This window comes from Ambystoma mexicanum, chromosome 4q (assembly GCF_040938575.1).
Source record: "Ambystoma mexicanum isolate Mex_15411 chromosome 4q, UKY_AmexF1_1, whole genome shotgun sequence".
NCBI lineage: Eukaryota > Metazoa > Chordata > Amphibia > Caudata > Ambystomatidae > Ambystoma > Ambystoma mexicanum.
In genome coordinates this window covers 246,987,804-247,003,761 of record NC_090928.1, presented here as the reverse complement: position 1 = coordinate 247,003,761, position 15,958 = coordinate 246,987,804, and positions in this window count along the sequence as shown.

The following is a 15,958-nucleotide window of genomic DNA, read 5'->3' as shown; positions in this document are numbered from 1 at the left end:
TTGTGCCTGCACTCCTCAGCCTTCGCTCTGTGCCCTTATATCATCCTGCCTGGGTGACTTCAAATAAGGAGGAATGCGAATCATTAAACCTCGACATTGTACAGGGCTTGCCTTATATCCAAGGTCGTCTCTTTATACCTCCTGGAGAAGCACATCTTCGGGCTCTAGCCTGGTCACACGATTCCTTGATGGCAGCCCATCCGGGGCAGCAAAAGACGCTGGAGGCATTGCGCCGCTGGGCTTGGTGGTCATCAATGCCCAGGGATGTCATCGATTATGTGGCCTCTTGCTCAGTGTGTGCTCAATGCAAAGTCTCTAGATCCAAGCCTGTGGGCCTTTTGCGTCCCCTTCCGGTGCCACATAAACCGTGGTATATGGACTTCATTGTGGACCTGCCTCCTCCAAGCGGTTATGATACCGTATGGGTAGTCATCGACTACTTCTCCAAGATGGCTCTGTTTGTTCCCTGCTCGGGTTTGCCTTCGGCCCCCGTCTTGGCTTCTTTGTTTCTCAAGCATGTCTTTCGTTTCTTTGGACTTCCCTCTATCATTGTTTCAGACCGTGGCCCTCAGTTTACGTCTCGCTTTTGGAGGGCTTTGACTTCTTCGCTTCACATTGACGATCGTTTCAGCTCTGCTTACCATCCACAAACCGATGGACAGACTGAGAGGGCTAATGCCACTTTAGAGCAATTCCTCCGATGCTTGTGTCTCCAATTTCAGTCTACCTGGTTAGAGACGCTCGCCCCTGCCGAATTTGCTTACAATAATTCGGTACACTGTGCCTCAGGTGTATCACCGTTTTTTGCCTTATATGGATTCCATCCACGCTCTTTGCCCTTGGATCCAGCACTCCCCATTGACAACCCGGCCGCTCAGGCTTGTGTATGAGAATTGGAGTCGGTCCGTAGGGGAGTTCGATCCCACCTTCTGCTTGCCCAGGAGAGAGCAAAAGAATACGCTGACGGACATAGGATTGCAGCTCCGGAATACAAAGTGGGCATGAAAGTTTGGCTGTCTACACGTAATCTGCGCATTCCTGGCAAATGTATGCTGCTACCGAAGTTTGTGGGTCCTTTTCCCATTACGGAAGTTTTAAATCCTGTCGCAATGCGTCTTTCTTTGCTTACTTCATGGAAACTGCATCCGGTGTTCCACGTATGTCTCATCAAGCCTTGCCTTCCTTCCACGCGTCTACCTACGCGACCTTGCGCTATTTGCGTGGGTGGCGAGGACGAGTATGAGGTTGCTGATATTTTGGACTTTCAACTCCGCAGGGGTCGGCCTTTTTATCTGGTCGACTGGAAGGGGTACGGTCCTGAGGATAGGTCTTGGGAACCCTTGCGTAATATTCACTCACCTGTACTCCTGCGTCGTTTCCATGCCCGCAAGGGGTTGCCGCCGCCTTTGGGGGCGGATGCTGTTATGGGTCGACGTTCACCTCGTCCTGTGTGCAAAACCCGGCCACCTGCATCCCTAGCACTTCGGTTTCCCAGTGCAGCTACCAGGAAGGTTAGGAGGTTCGTGGCGCTCCCCAAAAGGATACGGCATCATGCTGCCCCATTCTATGCACGATGGCAGGTGCCGTGGAAGTTAGCAACTCGAAAACTACACTTCCCAGAAAACCTGGCTCCGTGCGGTAGTTCGGCGGTAGAGCCTCGCGCTGGCTTGCCCCGCCTCTCTCACTGATGTAGTCCGTGGATGCAGCCAGGACGCCGCTTCTGTTTACAGCTACTTCCGGCATTTAGAAGTTCCCTCTTCGAGTGCCAAACCCCTTTTGTCTCTTTACAGAATCGACTCGGATTGTTTACTGGACCCGCTATTGGAATTCCCTTGTTGACTTGCCTTCCTGTGTACCGAACCTCTGTTTTGCTTCCACGGACCCCGCTAGAAAAAGTTTTGTCTTTGTTTTCGCCTGCAAGTGTACCGGAACCCTGTTTTCTCCCGGACCTTTCTTCTACACGCTTTTGCCATAGTCCCTGTCCGCTAATGTGCCAGACCTTGCCTGCCTTCGACTTACCTATCTCTGGAACTGCCATCCCGACTGGTTGTTATCTTCATTCGTACCAGACCTTGCCTGCCTTCAACTTACCTCGCTTGGAACTGCCATCCCGACTGGTTGTTACCTTCATTCTTCGTTCACCAGTGGTAAGACTTTTTGCCTCACGAACGGAACGTTTGGATTGAACTTGTTTTTCCTGTGCACTTAAGGACGCTCTGCAGCTGTGCACCATCCTGAATCCAGTGCGACCCTCGTGCCGCCCGGGTATTAGTATCCTACTAACATTTACCTTTTTCTTATTTTATCCCTGTCGTTGTGTTCTGAACTGCTCAAATCCTTCAGTCCTTCTCCACTGGTAAGATTCTGTCCACCTCATGAATTGTGTCATAGTTTAAACCAGTTAGGTGCTAAGTCTTGTTATATTCCTAGGTGATTCCCGGTTTTGTGCCGTTCTTCCATTCTACGGGGGGAAAAAGCTCAGGTATTCCATCAATTAGTAAGGCTTACAGGGGACAAGTGTTACCTTCGTATTACTTACTTGTTGTTCTTTCCTTTACAGCCTGGTTCGTGGTGGTGCGTTCTCCCCCGCCCTTCTGGGTGATCAGTCCCCTTGTCTGGTTAATTACAGCAAGAGGTCATATCATTTTGAAGGTCTTATTCCCTCAAAGAGAGGAGGCTTGGGTAGAGGCTCTACCCAAAGCTCTTCAAGCAACTTCCTGGGTTTTGGATACTCCCCGGTTCCACGCACTCATCTCACCGGTGAGTAACAGCGCGCGCATGCATGGACACGTGTGCCCCACACAACGTGGCCAGTGTTTTGTAGTTCTTGGCCCGGTGTCTGCTGGGAAAGGTAGTCTGGAGGCTCATTTCCTGTAGAAAGGGCATACAATCCTTTAATAAGGCTGGACAGTTTTCTCTGTGTGTGTCTTTATCCTGCTTGTTATTGGGCCATGTCTGAGACCTACATCTGACCTCCTCCCACACAACCCCAGGTTCTGTACCCTGACAGGTCGAGCTGGAACTTGAGTAGAAAATAAACAAGGAGGCTGGTACAACTGGATGGTTGAGCTGAAACCCAATCAATCCTTGATAGAGTGAACAAAGAAAGGCAGAGACAGCACAAGTCTGGAAAGGCACAAGAATGTGAGATAGCCGGAAACAGCTGACAGCAAGTTAAGAGCCACAACAGTTGAATAGCATTGGTAAAAGCCAACAGTCAACATAGGCATGGATGTAATAGATGAAAGACAGGAGGAGCGACAGAGAGATGCTATTGAACAGAAGTGTACTGAGGCAAACCGAGGCAGTGTAAGAGTATGTGGAAATAACTGCCCGAGAGACGGGCGGACAGATCTGCAACAAGGATAGTACCAGGAAGAAGAACAGGAACTAAAGGCACCAGAGTATGAAAAACAAGTAAAAGAGCCGTAGTCCAGTAGGAATACTGCGCCGTCAGGCAGCATCAAAGTCCAAGAGGGAAGACAGACACAACATGCCCTCCAAACGGAACGGAGCGTAGTAGTAGTATAGGCGGACATCTCAGGTGAGGACTGGACCGTGAGTTGTGCCTCTTGGGTCACATTCCTAATGCATCCTCCTTTGCCACAATCCCCAGGGGCTGAACTCAACACGTACCAACTTGACATTGTCACCACCCAGCGCCCTCTCACCATCAGTGTGACTTTGACAGCTAAAGGGTGCAAGCTACCGTCTACAGCATGAAGTGCATCAAGCACATATACAGGCAAGAAATTAACATACATCACAATCAACATCAATAAATGGACAGTTCAATAATGTACTCACCAAAATTTATTGCAGACATGCCGTGGAGAAAACATCCATAATTCCCACTAGGGGTGTTAACACAAGTAGTACAGCAGCAGACAAGCCGCAGATATGACGAAAGTCCAATGCCCTTGTATAAATGGTTGTCACACTGAACCATCCTTGCGAGCCCATGGATAGGGGAAGCAGGAGTGGCATATGTGTCAGGACCCCAAGCCGCAAACACATACACGAGACAAGCTTGAATGGGCCCAGCTGGAACAGACAGTGGATCCTTTCAAAAGCCACAAAGCACCACACCGTCACATGAATGCACAATAGACAAACAATATTAAACTAATTTAACTAATTAAACAAAAAAAATGAAAAATGGCCACATATGACCCGGGGGGGGGAGGGGACACCTAGAAGAGGGGGGGAGGTACAGGGTGCACCCACATGCTATGCCTGCACGGCCCGACCTCTGTGGGAGATAAGTCGTCCTGCTCACCCTCTGGATGGACAGCAGAAGGTGGACGTGGCACAGTACCCTGACCATGCCTATGTGCAGCTTGCCCCTCATCAGCAGCAAGTCTGCGGGACTGGTAAGCCTGGTGCTGTGCGGCAATGACACGTAGGTCAGAATGCAGCACCTCACGTGATACGCGTACTTCCTCTTGCAAGGTAGCACGTGTAACACAGAGTTCTTCCTGCATGGCCTCGCATGACATCTGGAGCACCTCCCAGCATGCACATAGCTCAGCTGAGATGGTATTCTCAAGCTGCTCCAACCTCTCCTCTGTCCGCTGCCTCTGGGACATGTTGAGCACACCCAGAGTAGATCTGAGAAATTGATGGTCATGCCTCAGGGCCTCCCTGTGTGCCTCTGCGTGAGCAGCAAGTGTTTGACGCAGAGACACCATTTCAACCCGGTGTGCCCTGTCTGAGGCCGCCATGCCCAGCCTGAGTGAGCGGGCTGTGGATTGTGCTGCCCGCTGCTGGAGCGCCACCTGCCTAGCAGGGGGGAGCATGGATTGGGCCACACGTTCCATGCTCTGAGCGATCTTATCAATTGCTGCCCCCTGTTGTTCTGAATTGGCACACATGGATTGCTCCCACTCAGTATACCCCGGTGGTACACAGCCACCGCGTTGCCGGGCTTGACACCTGCAGGGCCCAAGGAGCTGTGGTCCTCACTGGGTTGGCACTGCCCGCAGCTGCAGGACTACATCCCTCCATTGACGTGATGCCCCAGGCACATCATCAACTGGTGTGGAGTGTGACCGTGCGTCCCGATCCACCACAGGCGGAGGTTCCAACACGTCTGGCCCCTCAGTGCAGGTGTCGCGGACAGAAGATCGTCCACATCAGAATCACTCACCGTCGACGAATGGACATGACATGCATCCAACTCAACATTGTTGTCATAGTGATCATCCGAGCAAGACTCATTGCCAGCCCTGGGCACGATGGTCTGGAGCACAAGTGGGTTCTCATGGCCTACCACCCCATGACTTCCACTTGTGCCGGGTTGCTGATGTAATAGCAACCCCATGTCAGGATTGACATCACCATCCTCTGGCTCCATTGCGTCATCATCTGTAATGTGGAAAAAACAAACATGAGTACAAATGTCAGAAGCACATAACCCACACACACACATAGACATCACATCGACAGCCAACACATGAATCAGATATGTCACACAAATGAAATTCCGGCATGCATCCAGTGGCATTGATATGCAAACACATCCCAAAAGCAGAAATGGATGTGTGTAAATAGCAAAGCCTATGCATGTACAGAATGTAGTATATCACCTCCATCACACACCACCTCTGTCAGTCACATGTCATAGGCAGAAATGACAGGTGGCAACAAAGATATGGCACATACCATAAGCATGTCTGAACTGCAAAATGGCCACAGCTGCAAGTGAATCCAAACACACCATGACACACGTAATATGCATGTACACACGCATCACTAAACCATCATCACCAATATAGCTTCCTCCATCTGCAGCTCGCCCCGTACTGGGCCTCATGGGCCATGTAGACATAGTGAATGTCCCGAGCAAAGCGAGGGCCTGCAACCAGGCATGAGGGACCATAACGCCCAGTACGGTCCGAGCTGCCGGCCATGTAGCCTCCAGAACACCCCTCAGGGCCTGATTTAGCACATTGTGCATTGATTGTGCCCTAAAACATTATTCAGTGTGTCAAATCATCACGGCCAGGCCCCACCAGATTAGCTAAGTGGGCCTGGGCATACACATACTGCACCATAGTGCACCGTCAGGATTGTGCTAGTTGAACATAACGGGCGGAATGCTGAAATCGCAGCAGCATTAACGTTAATCAACTACATTTTGGTCATTCAACAAAAAAGCTGCAGAGAACATATGTGTAAATGAACACCTTCACACACACATATGTGAGTAGCTGCAATGTTGCACTACACAACATTGAAGCTGCTTGCATATGTACATGTGAAAGTGTTCAAGAACACCCGTGTTCATATACACACGTATGGTGATTATGAACAGCAACCTATACAGCAAAGCAAGCAGCTACAACACTGCTTGCTTCGATGTATGAAAGTGCACACATACACACGTGAAGGCAGCTCCACAGTTATTACAACCCGATTGGCAGGCTATAATCAATCTGCGGCCTATACCAGTTGGTATAGGTCGCAGATTGACCAATCAACTTTGCTAAACACCCACTAGGGTGTTCCAATACTGAGTACATGTGTCACAGGATGCACCTGTGCCTGTGCCTTTCATGACAGTGAAGGGATGACAATCTGACCATACATGCCAGGTCACTTTGACATTGCAGCAGTGGGTAGGCATGTAGAACAGTGCAACATGGCTCAGAAGTGGGTTGGTGCAGTACAGAACATGTGTACATTACCGACTAGCTACATCAACAAGTACATTATCATGTCAATCAATAAACATGAAGGCAGTGTAAGGGCAGGTTCAGGCATCACGTGCAATGTGCATGCAATGGGTTGCATGGCTACAGGCAACCCCCACCCCCTGAGTGAATATGCAGAGAGGCATTGCATGGCAGTGAAAGGTTGACCAGAGAACTGTGTGTTGGCAGACAGTGTTGACTAGAGTCAATTGCATCATCTGAGTCAACTGACAACACAGCAGATGAGAATGGAACAGTAAGCAGGACACATGATGAACCCTCAGTAGTACACCCATTCGTGCAGAAGGCACTACACCAGTTGAACAGAGTCAGGGGGCCTGAAACAGGGGGGGGGGGCTGTGCCCCACTCAGACTATGACACTCTAAACATGTGCGTGATGCAGGACTGAGTCAGAGTGGGGATGGAATGGATGATCAAATGCCATTAAATGTATGTCATCCTGGACACGTACTACAATGATCATCCTGCCAAGGACACATAGGGGCATGCATGGAATGCACATGCAGCATGAATAGGCACTCATGTCCCTGCGGAGCATCTGCCATCTGCACAGTCCGAGTGAGACACCCTGCATCAAGGACAAAGGATGTACCCCACAGTATGTGTCTGGCAGGTTGGCAGGGGGAAGAGTGCATGTACACAGGAGCGTTGAACAGGTCATTGAAGTAGTCCAACATGATACCCACCAGTGCCATGGTGAAATTGGGGTGCATGGGGGTGGAGGGGCAAGAGAGCATTCCTACGTGGAGTACCCGCATGCAGGCAGAACACAAATGCACTTCAGTCATGCAATGACATAGTCCGAGTGCTGAGTGGAAATCATCTCAGAACCAGTTATCATGCCATTTGCTTTCTGGAGAGGAGCGCCTGCTACCTTTTTTCAAATAAATACACCCCAAGCTACATACAGAAGGGCCAGTGAGCTGGAACATGGACCGGAGGAGCAGTCGGGTGACTAGCATGCGAGTAGGGTGCAAGTGTGGTGATGAGGACAATCCCTGTCTGCTTTACATGTCCAGCATGCTGCACAGCAGGCACGCATGAGTGAAGCATTGCATGACTCGCACATGAGAACCATGTACACATAGCATGTAGTGGCAGTCAAGCACAACACATCACACAAGCAAACCACACATGGGCTGGACAAACATGCAACAACACTCACTGGACGGGGCATCAAAATCCAGCATCTCTCCCACTCCTTCATACAATTCTGCCGGTATGAACTCCGCAGCGATCAACTCGTGCAAAATGAGATCTTCCCCTTTGGGTGGTGGCCCACTGCCAGTCACCCGAGTCATGGCATAATTGGAGGCACGCTTTAGCTTAGCACAGCGTTGGAGGTCATCCCGACGCTTTTTGCACTCCTGAGCTGTGCGCACCTCATGTCCGAATGCACCGAAACACTCCGCAACATGCTTCCAGTGGTACAAACGCTGGGCAGCCGTTGTGTGACAATTTGGGCCCACTAGCATATCACAGTCATGTCCCCACACTTAGCCCACAAGGAAGTCCAGTTCCTGCTTGCAGAAAGGCTTCTTCCTCGATGTGCCAGAGGCCGGAGCCGTGTCTGGGGTCCCAGCCTCTTGTGCAGGTGCACCCTTCCTCCTCTTGGGCAGTGATCCGGACCCTGACTGGCAAATGCCGCCGTGATCAGTAGGGGCAATGGCATTGGTGGACTGAACCGAGGGAGTGGCAGGTGGAACTTGACTGGACCCTGCACAGCAACATCCACTGTGCCAAGGTCATTGACCGAGACTGGATGGCAGACTCACAGCCGGGGTGGCATCGGCTGCATCTGCCCATGCAATTGCCAACACCCGGCTGCTCGGGGCAGCAGATGACAACACTGCCCCAGGAACATGTGCCTCAGTCAGGGCAGCCCTGCGTGCACTTACAATGTGCCTCCTGACCACCTGGAAATCATCCTGGGACTCTTCAGGTGCCAACGCAGCATGCGCTGGCCGACCCTGAGCCTGGGTGGTGGTGGCCACAGCTGCAGCTACCACTACCCTTGGGCCTGTGGCAGTCGATGAAACGGACTGCCGGGTCACATGGGCACCAGTGCCAGATGCAAGAGCTGCATCTCCTGGAACCACAGGGGTGGTGGCATAACTGCACCATGTGGCAGAACATCCTGCCGAAGTGGCGCATCCCTGCCTCTTCCCCCTCTGCAGCCACCGTGGACACCCTGGAGTCCCCCTACTCCCTGGTCACCCGGGCCATGTCCCTGACCACGCCCGCCACATGGAGGACTCCCAGCTGAGGCTCCCCTGACCTTTCGTGGCCTCCCAACCATGGCACAGATGTAGTAGTGCCATAGGAGGTGTACACAACAATTGTCCTGAGCAATTGGGGTGAAGGGGGTGGGGTACTAGATGTTAACAACACCCCTGTGCGCCTGCAAGGCTGTATGTGACCCCGGTGAGAAAATGACAGGTCACGCAATGCTCAGGCACCCCAAAACTGCAGAAAAACCGTGCATGCAACCCCTGGTAGCCCACGTGTGTGGAATTAACCTCCCGCAGTATGCGGTGGCACCCACGGACACGAAAAACACATACGGGTGGCACACACAGGCTACTATGACCTCGAAAACAGGTAAGCAATACACAGGGGAACCCGCAGTGGGAAAAATAGCGTGCGCGACTCACCGTCTGTCTAGCGTGGTAATGAAAAACACGCGTAGGCAAGACCCCCTCCAAAAGAAGAGATACATCCTTGATCTGCTGTGAAGTAGTGATGGCGCGTGGAACAACCAGAAGTAGCAACACACGCGTCGGTCTCCATGAAAAGCACGTACAGCAAACTGCTGGGCCCCGCTCACCTTTAACCCGTGCTGAGGGAAACGCCTACGTGCATCATGTCACTTACACGCTTAGGCCCTTTCCTCGAATTACACGCATTAACACGCAGACGTGCTGTTTTTTCACGTGCTGAATCACTATGCACGGAAGCGCCCGCATGTGTTACATCACATACACGCTTACACGCTAAGGGCTTTTCCTCGAATTACACGCTGTTTTTTCACATGCCAAATCACTCTGCATCAAGCTGGCCACGTGACAACACACGGAAGACCACGCTCCTGCCCAGAAGGTCATTTTCCTGACCCCCAGAGCCCCGAGCCGACTCCCACCAGCCATCTGCTGCTGCCTGCTGGCCACGTGCCCTGCTATTTGGTGATTGCACGTCAGCCATCTGCAGGGGTCCAGTTGCTGTGACCACCCATGCTGGAACAGGAGACTCCCGACTGCAGTGCCATCGATCCACAGCCAGCACCAGGACCCAGTTGCCCACCCACACCTGCCTCTGGGGTTGCCATGTTGGGGGAAACACCATTTGAGACCATTGGCAACCCTCAGCCAGAGAGGCAGAGGGCTACCAGCTTCACAACAGGAGAGGTTGGCATCCTGGTGGAGCAAGTTCTGGTGCATTATGATGCCCTCTTCAGAAGAACACACGCCAACAAGGATGGACGGAAGAGGATCTGGACGGACATCGTGGTTGCCATCAACACGGTGGGGGTGGCAACCCGCGACCTACCAAACATCCATAAGCGAGGACTTCAGGTCCAGGACCCTCAGGAAGGCCCAGCGCCTCTCGGAAGCAGCGGATGCAGTGAGATGCCGGGTCCACCTTACCACTGACGACATGAGGGTCCTGGAATGCATTAACGCAGCGCTTTACCGCCAGGTCCTCGAGAGGGAGACCCGTCCGGAGTCGAGCAGTAAGTGTCCATGCATACTTATTGGAGGCAGTGCATGTTGAGGTGTGGCAGGAGTGTGCAGCTTGGACATATGTCTGAAAAGGGCTATGTATGGATGTGTATGTGCAGGGACATGACCGTGCTGCATGTGAGTCCAGTCATGTGTGATGCATATAAATGGTGTATGTGTTCCAAAGCATGATGCACAACTAACTGCATGTGGAGATGCACACATGTTAGCATTTCTGTGTATGTACTATGGCATGGTTGGGGTGTGACACATGGATGCTGGTTCCACCTTCATTTACGTGCACGGCGTACATGTGCATGTGTGTGTTTGACATGTGTGCAACTGTGATACGCCATGGATGCATGTGATGCAGGCATGTAGGAACCCGATTGGCACATGTGATATAGTTGCCGATGATTGCATTGTGACAGGTGGTGGAGATTTACAGATGCATGTCTGTCTGGTGACATGTGTGCATGTGTTCGGCACTGCCCATGTTGCTTGTGATATCATGCCAACCTTCGGATGTTCATGTTGTTGTGTGTGTATGGATGCTGCTGCCTGTTGCACGATTCATCTTAATTTCTGCATGTGTGTGGGTTCAAATGATATGAGTGTTGGGGAGTGTGATGCCATCTGTGAAGTTTGACACTGCCACTCAAGTGCTACTGTCATGTGTGTATCCGACCACTGTACAGTGGCCTGATGCCTGTGTTCTGTCTCTCCCTGTCTGGAGCATTGATTGATGAAGAGGGCAGAGACAGTGCTGTGGAGCACAGCGGCAGGGATCCCACCGCCAGCCAGAGACGCAAGGCCCAGCTCCCCTCCGAGGTAGTCATCTCTTCGGGGAGTGAGGAGTCTGGTGCCACGTCCATGGCCGCAGCTGCCGAGGAAAGGTCCAAGAGGCGGAGTTTGGAGGTGGACTCCTCGGCATCAGTAGGGGCAGCTGAGCCCCCACAGGGGCCTATGGAGGAAGATGGCACAGAGTCATCCAGGTTGGTGGTGGGTTTGGCTGAGGAGGATGCCATGGAAGGCCCACGCACTGGGCCGGGGGGGGAGGGATTCCACTGGTGGTAGTGGTGCAGTCCAGGGGCAGGTACAGGAGGCAGCACAGGCTTCAGCGGAGGTGCCTGTGTGTAATCCTGTCCCCGATCCTGTGACTGCATCATCCGGCACCAGCAGGGATGCCTCCGTCCAGACCAGTTTTCAGGGAGGGGATGCGCATACAACAACTGGCCTTCCTCTTCCTGCAATCCGTGACCGTATTGAGCCTGTCCTAGCTGGGATGGCGTTGCACCAGCGTGGCATTCGGGATGACGTGCAAGGTTCTCGTCTGGACAGTGCACGTCATTTTGAATGCCTCTTTAGCCGCGTCGACCTACAAGGACAGGTCGTCGGCACTGGGTTCATCCGTGTGCTGGAACTTCTTGCAACCTCCCTCCTCAACTGTGCCCCCTATGCGCCAGTCATCCTCTGTGCCATCTTCCGGCCCAAGTATCACCTGGGCCCCCTGAGGAGCTGCCCCTGAGCCAGCGGCCAGGCTGGTGGAGGACACATCCCTGCGCAGTCAGGAGTCAGAATGTCCAGCAGGGGTGGCCACCCCACCAACTGGACCCCAGCAAGAGGAGGACGTGCATCAACAGTCAGGGCACGTGCACGGCAACAGCAGGATCAGAGTGGGAGCAATCATGGCTCGGGGCCATCAACATCACAGGTGCAGGCATCGGCCGTCGGGCAGGAGGACCCAGGATTGGAAGTGTCTTCCGTGTGGGAGTGGTTGGGACAGCAGATAGATGCGGAGCGGTGGCGGGCGGAGGAGGCACGGCTCACAATGGTCAGGCCGGAGAACTCCATGTGCCGGGCGTTGAGGTGGGCTGAGTGCCTCGAGGTAACTCGCAGGGAGTTGGAGGAGGCCATGGCTGCATCCCGGCGAGACCTCTGGGCCAGGGAAGAGGCCCGCCTCCAGGACATTGAAGTGGAGTTCGATGATGCGCTGGCCCAGGACATCAATGAGTGAGCCGTCGCACTAGCCCGTCACCTTTGTATATAGTTATTTAGATTTCATTTGGTTTTTATTTTTATTTGGAGTCCACAGACTTTGCTCCATCTTTTGTATATAGTTGTATTTTAGATAGGGTTTAGGTAGGTTTCCTTTTGTTTTGGGATCATGGACCCTTCAGACTTTCATTGTAAATAGTTCCGGACCTGGAAATTCTCTTATTTTTTTTCCATCCCATGGAGTAATGCTGTTTTATGCTTTTCATTTTTGGATTTGTTTCTTTAGACTTTGACAATGGACCACTTTTCATTTTTCATGTCTTGGTTTTTAAATTTTCCTTGGATTTAACTTTCTTTTTCTGATTGCATTCATTATTTGTTCATTTGCATGTGTGGTTTCCTTTTTGTCATTTTGTTTTATTTTTAATACATTTCATAATTCTACATTATTGGTGTGGTTTACAATGATTTATTTTGAGCATGTCTCCATGAGCATTGGCTCAGTCATGTGTTCCCACTGTGGGGCTCTGTCAGACATTTGTTGATGGGCATGTTGGTTCTTTTCAGACTATAATGGAATGGGTAATTTACTAGGGAGTGGGTGCAGCGGATCGTTGGGTGTTTGCACTGGGGGGTGGGTGGGTGGGATTTGGGTTGGCATTAGGGCCATAGGTCTGTATAGTTATGACGTGGTGTTTGGGGGACATGAGTCGGGGCCTGCTGGCAGGTGCCTGTCTCTGGTGATGGGGTGAAGGACATGAGTCAGGACCTGCTGGCAGGTGCCCATCACTGGTGGAGGGGTGGGGGACATGAGTCGGGGCCTGCTGGCAGGTTGCCGTCACTAGGGGTGGCGTGGGGACATGAGTTGGGGCCTGCTGGCAGGTTGCCGTCACTGGGTTGGGGGACATGAGTCGGGGCCTGCTGGCAGGTACCCGTCACTGTGGATGGGGTGGGGGGGACATGTGTCAGGGCTCCCAAGTGCATGGTGTCATGTGGGCTGCCTGCGGGTCATGGCCACCCCTGGCCATGACCCGCAGGCAGCTCATCACCTGGGCATGCCCCGCAGGCAGCCCATCACCCCTGGGCATGCCCCACAGCCAGCACACACCACAGGGGGGACTTTTTCCACATGATTGGCCAGGCATGAGCGGGGTACGGGTATTCCAAGGGCTGCGTGGGGAGTTTTCCACGCAATTGGCCTGGCGCGAGTGGGGTACACATATTCCGAGGGGTGCGCAGGGAGTTTTACACGCGATTGGCCTGCCACGAGCGGGGTACATGTAATCCGAGGGGTGCACGTGGAGTTTTACACGCGACTGGCCTGCACGAGTGGGCTACACGTATTCTGGTGGGTTCGTATGGAATTTTGCACGTGATTGGGTTCTCACGTGTGGTTTGTGTGGCGTATTTAGCACATTTTTGTTGTTGGGGGGCTGTGTGCTGGTCCACTGGTCTTTGCGCCATGTAGGGGATTTGTGCAGATGTTTTTGGTGCATGGGGCAGGGTTGGGGGCGTAACTGGCGCTGCTGAAGGGTTGCTGCGCCATGGCTGGTTATGGATGTAAGTATCCATGAATACGCTGTGCGTCAAAATGGGTTTTAGCGCACGTGGTTGGCGCACGTGCACTCTGTGCGCCTGCGCATGCGCCACTTCTGCGCTCGATTCCATGAATTACCGTCTAAGAGGTGAGATGCCTGAAGTAATTTTGAAGCAATGAAAAAACTGATTTGAAGCAGATATAAAGAAATATCTAGGGGGCATGCCACGTTAGAATTGACACTGAAAAAGGACTTTCAGGCCCTGCTGTCTGAATCCGTCATAAGAACTAGCACCAGAGATTTCCCATCTAAAGCATTGGTGCAGTGGTAGAACTGTAGATTACAGTGAGAGTTCCAGGAAGCTGTCAGAATTAGAAAAAAAATGTATTTGATTTATAACATCTCACAATGGTTGTGAGGCTTTTATTCACTTGCTTAATGTCTTTGAAGTCATTTTAACAGTAAATTTTACGTCAGCTAGTCCCGAGTGCGGTGACATGCTGTGGCATGATAAGTGCTTTAAACTATGCATTTTCTGAAAGTGTTTTAATATAAAACAATCCCACAATGATTGAGAGGGTATTTTTCACTTGTTGAATGTGTTTGAAATCCTTTAAATTGTACATTTTACATCAGCCAGTCAAGAGATTGGTGGCATGCTGTGGCATGTGCCACACATGTCACATTCGGCTCCTACCCCTTCTCCTATAGTTGTAGCCAGAGCTTAAAGTGGGAGGAACTAAAGGGTACGATGTTCCCTTACATTTTTGGGCAGTCAGTGATTGTTCACTTACTTTATTTAACCAGGAGCACCATTCCAGGATGACAGAGATGGACACCTTTATTTATGCATTTATGAACTTCTTCCCCACTAGGGATTTTAATCTGGGCCTTGTGGATAACACTCCAGTCGTACACCATGCTGAGCTATCTTGCAGGTGCTTGGGTGCTGCTGTTCCTTACTACAAACTGCCTGGGACAGAACGCTCATTGTCAAGCAGTCCCAAAGCCCCGTTCTCCACATGTGTGCCTTCTGCAATTAATCATGGATTGCTGCAGAAACAGTGCCTGTACAGGTAATGGGCAGGGTGTGTGGCCATGTCCCTAGGCGTGTCCCTCAGGAGGTGGAAATGGTGGGCGATTGGAAGGGGGAGGTTGCTTAAAGCTGCATGCTGTGCAAGACAATGACCAACTAATGCTTATTTAAATGCTGCATTTTCTTTCGTTGGGTTCTCGTCTGTCTTAATAGCACTGTTGTAAACACAGCAGTGTGGGGTTCAGTGGAGAAAATGAAGGTATGGTGTTTGCATTGTGGGGGATGGTTGAGTATGGGGGCAGCTGGGGGTGGGAGCAGCTGGGCAGGAGTAGAGGGAGACACAGCAGGGTAACATAGTTCCACTACTTTTTCTTTTGCACTTCGCCCACTGGTTGTAGCTAGTAAAGCAACACATGACCATGTTAACAACCGTGTGAAGCAGTTTATTAACGCTTAAAAGAAGCAACTCTACAATGGCACCCAGGGATGGGACGTGAAGAAAACAGAGAAGATGTATACCAGAAGAAAATTGGCAGATAAGAAGAAAAACTGATGGCGAAATAAGGCAAGGAAATAGAACTAAAGAGAAACCAGAGAACAATGTGACCAAAGGGAAGTGTCATCACCTCCTTATCTGCAGACCCCAGGTATTCAACCAAACCATGGCAGCAATGGCTGTAGGGTAACAGGATATGCTTGGAGCCTTGGGGGTTGGAACAGCCAGCAGCAACAGGCTAAGCAGCAGTGATGATCAACGCAGTAGGGATAGAAGGCCAGAGAATATTCCAGTGTCTCAGTGAAGCAGGTGGGTCAGAAATCACAAATCCATATGAAGAGGCTCTCCAAAGGCTAACAGACAGATTCAAAGTGAAAGGAAATGAGTTTGGGCATAGACTACACATGTATAATCGACAGCAAGGTCCAAATGAAACTCTGGATGACTAACAGCG